The sequence below is a fragment of the Pediculus humanus genome, genomic scaffold (genome assembly GCF_000006295.1).
Source record: "Pediculus humanus corporis 1103172108194 genomic scaffold, whole genome shotgun sequence".
NCBI classification, from domain to species: Eukaryota; Metazoa; Arthropoda; class Insecta; order Psocodea; family Pediculidae; genus Pediculus; species Pediculus humanus.
In genome coordinates, this window is record NW_002987764.1 from 245,804 (window position 1) to 250,858 (window position 5,055).

A 5,055-nucleotide genomic window follows, 5' to 3' on the forward strand; every position below is an offset into this window, starting at 1 on the left:
TGTAAAAGAAGGGTTAAAAAACTAAAAATTCATTCTTCTTTCTTTTTTAATAAATCAAGTAGGGGGAAAAAGTGACATTAGATACAAAACTTATCGAGTAATATAGTCTAAAACCACGATTTCCATAGAGAAAAATCCTTTCGTTATTCGAACAAACTCAAAATAAAAATTATTTTTGGCATTCGAAATTAAAATTATTTAAAATGACGTGGTAATAACCGCATCGTTTATTTATTTATTTATTTTTTTGTAATTTTCCTCCTAATTGACACGACTAAAAAAAAAATTTTCTTCAACGGTTTTTTTTTTTTTTTTTTCACGAATCCGAAATAATAATAATAAAAAGCCGAAAAGTCGAATCCCGATGTGATTTCATTAACTACAACTAATTCCACGTTAAATTCATTTACGACCGATAATAATTTCCATGACCCGAATTTTCCAGACAATTATCCAGGTATCACACATTTAAACGCACATTTTCGCGCCAAAAAAAAAAACACCGCGTTTAATATTTTCCCTAATAATAATTATAAATCCATTAAATACGAAACGTTAAGAAAAAAATTTCCCGACAAATTTTAAATTTTCTACTTTTTTTTTTATACATGCGACACTCACTCATATGTAAATAATGATGATAATGATAATAATAATAATAATAATAATAATAATAATAATAATAATAATCGTAACAGTAATGATGATAATAATAATAACACGGTAGGAATTTTTTTTTTGTTTAAATTTATTTTCACTTTAATATCGTCGTAGAGACCGACGCCTTTTAGTAATTTCTATTTTACGTGATGACGTATTTCCGGTTGTTGTTTTTTGGTCAGGGGTGGCGGTGATGGTGGTAGCAGGGGGGAAAAGTTCGTACGTAATTAAAATATATAAAGTTTTTACTTTTATGATTCCGCATTCTTTTTTTTTTAACCGGTGGAAAGTGTTGTCTCTGAATTTGTGATCTTTGTGACCTTTTTTAAGGGGCGTAAACCTTACTAAAATTCAACGATATTAAAAACCATGACTGATAAAAAATAATAATAATAATAATAATAGAAATTAATGAGTTGGTTGTTCAAAAAAAAAAAAATTTTTTTAGTGAAAATCGCTACTATTTTTCGCTACGACAAAACATCGTAAATCGTCGTTAAATTTTTTCGTAATATTAATAATAATACGAAAGGTCATCGGAAATGTTAAATACGTGTCACTAGAATCATCATCATCATCATCAACATCATCATGGTCGGGTAATTATTATTTTATTAAACCGTGATGATGAAAACCAACGAAAAATAAAAAATTTAATTAAAAATTACTTAATTGAATTGGCGGATAAAAAAAAAAAAAACGTTAAAGTGATTTTTTAAATTCTAAAACCACGATTATTTCAGATAAATACAACAAAAAATACCACCGATAAAAACTACACAAAAAAAAAAATTGAAAAGATGTGTAGTATTATTATAGAAAAAAATTTTTAAAACGATTTTTAATTTTTTTTTTTTTTTTGGTTTTTTTTTTCTATTTACACGAACAACGATTCTCCTCCCACTTTTTTTAATTAAAAAAAAAAAAATAATTATCTCTTCGGGGGAGGGGAGGGGGATGAGCGTTTTGTAATCCGAAAGGAATCAAACGATTATCCCAATCTCCATCGAACGAACAAACAAAACCACTCGATTACGTGTCACTAGATGTTTAATAACCTCCAGGTTACAAAAAAAAAAAAAATTATGAATTTTATTATTATTACCCTAACAATCAAGTTTTTCACCTAATTACACGAAATTAAACAAGGGTAATAAAAATGGATGATGATAACGCGCACACACGTAAACGTTTACTATCACTCCGATATAATAATTACCCTAGTAAGAAATAATTTAATAATAATAATAATAATAATAATAATAATAATAATAATAATAATAATAATTAATTTTTTTAATAAATTTACTTTCGCGCCAAAAAATTATTATTACGTCGGTTGAATTACAGTTAAGTACTATCTTACTCGTACAATTAAAATATATATATTTATGTAAAATTTAAAAAATAAGAAAAAACTTTCCAAAAAAATTTACTTCAACGAATTCTTACTCCTCCCCTTCCTCCGTTTCCCTCCTCTCTCCTTCCTCTCCCCCCACTCAAGGCTAAAATCAGGTACGTGAACTAAAATTTTCTGTATGAAATTCAAAAAAAAAAAAAAAAAGCCGTAAAAAATTTCAAATATGTGCCGCATAATGATGATAATTTTTCCCTAAATGGAAACAGTAAAAGTTAGTCGCACGCACACACACGTGGTTCAATTCGACTCGCAATTTCCTCCAAAAAGGAAAAAGAAATGAGAAAAGATGAGAAGAGAAAAAAAAACAAAATAAAACCGGAAGACGAAGAAAAAAAAAAAAGTTTTTACAAAAAAAAAAAAATGAAAGAAAATTTTATTTTATCTTTTTTAACTGATGCCACTTTTATTTCGAACCGTTAAATATTGAATTCCTTTGTCGCATAAATTAATCGACCGCACGCATTATATATATATATCGACTTATCGATTAATATTTTTTATTACGTAATTTAATATTCCGGATAATTATTATTACTCGAACCGCAAAAACGTCTTTTCAATTAAATTTTCCATCGTAAAATTAAATCGATGTAAACGAAACGATTAAGATGTGTTAAATGCATCGTTAAATAAAAGCGGAAAAGGAAAGAGAGAGCCAGAAAGAGTGAGAGAGGGGTAGAAGAAAGAAAAAGAGACAAAAATAGAAAAACCAAAAGGAGTCCAAAAGTCAGAAAGTGAGATAGAAAAAGGTATAAAGAAAAGAAAGAAAGAAAGAAAGAGATGGAGAAAGGGAAAGAAAGAGAGAATAAAAGAGAGAGAGATAGATAGAGGGGAGGTAGAAGAAAAAGAGAGAGACAGAGACGTAAAAGAAAGAGAGAGAGAGAGAGAGAGAGAAAAGATTTTAATAATTTTTTAAATTACAATATTTTTACGTACGCACAATCATATTAAAATTTTTTTTTTTTTATGAGGGACTTATTACAAGTTCAAAACAATAATAATAATAATAATACTAACAATAATTAAATAATAATGATAATAATAATAAAATATACTATACACAGAATATAAAAAAAATTTTAGCCCCGAGAAAAACAATAATTATTATTAAGATAAGTGAAAAGAAAGTAGATAAGCAATGAAAAAAAGAAAAAGTAGAAAACATCACCCGGATGTTGAGAAAAAAACGACGAACGTCGTCAATCGTGAGTTTTAATTTTTTTTCGGTATGAAGCAACTACAGAGGAAAAAAAGAAAAAAGAAAAATGAGTCGCGGATTCAATGAGAATCCTGTAAAATTTAAAAATGTACAAAGGAAGAAAAAAAAAAAAAAAGAAAGAAAGAAAACTACCGTAATTAACGGACAAAGAATAATAAGAAGAAGAAAAAGAAAACAAAAATTACGTAAATATAATTTATGACGTATAATAATTTTTAAATACTCCAAACGGGGTGAGGGGAGGGGAGGGGAGGAAAAGAAAAAAATGGCGTAAACGAAAAAAAATGGAAAAAAGGAGAACGAAGTGTAACGAATCGTCATGAAAAATGTCCGAAAAGTTAAAAAAAAAAAAAAAAAAAAAAAAAAAAATATTTAAGTATTCTGTCGCAACGATTTTACCCGACATTCAACCCCACACCCCCCGAACGAACAAACGAAGCAGAAGAAAAACATTTGTCGGATTTTAAAAAATTGTGACGTCACAGGGGATGAAAATCACACGGCATTACGTAAAAAAAAATTTTTCCCCTTTGAATTTTTAATTTTCCTGCCATTGCGATCCCGAACCGGGGGCGGGGCGGGGGATTTAAGAAGATCTTCTTCCACTTTGACCGGAAATATAATTTTCCTTTTTTTTAAAATTTCCCTTCCGGTTTGTTACGATAGGGAAAAGGAAAAACAAAATAACTCAAACGATTCTAGTCTCAAATTCAAAAAATTATAAAAAAATTACACTCATGACCGTAATTATTATTATCATTATTATTATTATTGAGTCCGGTCGGGACGACTTTGTAGTAACAAACGAAAAACAACCGTTTTGAAAAAAAAAACCGGTTGGAATTCGGTTACGACAATTGTTCGTAATTCCGATAAAAAAAAAACAAAAATTTCAAATCGTAACCGCATTTTTTTTTTTTTTTTTTTTTACTTTTATCTTCGTGCACGACGACTTCTTACCCGTTTTTTTCTCTCTCTTTCTCTCTCTCTCTCTCTCTCTCTCAGAAAACTTAAGTTATTATTATTATTTTACGGTTTGTTTTTTAACGATAAAAAAAAAAAAATTTACAAAACTGCGACAGTTTTCGAACATTTTTCAACCGGAAAATCATTTTTTACGACAAACGATTTAATGACCGTTTCGATTTTATACAAAAAAAATAAAACCGCGAAAGAAAAAAAAAGAAGAAAAATCGTGTCAGTAGTTTAACGTACGACGCGTATCCGCCGTTAGTTTCTTATCATTTTCACAAAATTCATTTCCTTTCTCTCCCTCCTCCCTCCCTCTCACTCTCCCTTCGCTTGTCGCGAAAAAAACACAAATTACGAATAATTTTTTTTTTTTTATTTAATGACTCGTAAAAAAAAAAAAAAAAAACACTTTACGAAAAAAAAAAAAGTTAATGAGACGTGGCAGCAGTAGTAGTGGTAATAGTAAACATATTCTCATCAATATGTGACGTAATCAACAACAAAACAAAAAAAATCATAGAGTAAAAAAGTTATTCCCTCGGAAAATTCACACAATAAACGACTTTTAAAAAATATTTAAATAAAACCATTTCCAACATATGGTAAACATGAGCAAAATATTTCTTTTAAGAATATAAAATATTATGCAAAAAAAAAAAAACCGTCATCGAGCTTTATAATCTAAAACTTTTACTTTTTTTTTTTTTTTTATATTTTCTTATTACGACTCGCATAATTTCAAACGATGATAAGATTAAAGAAGTTTAACGAAAGCAAAATCATA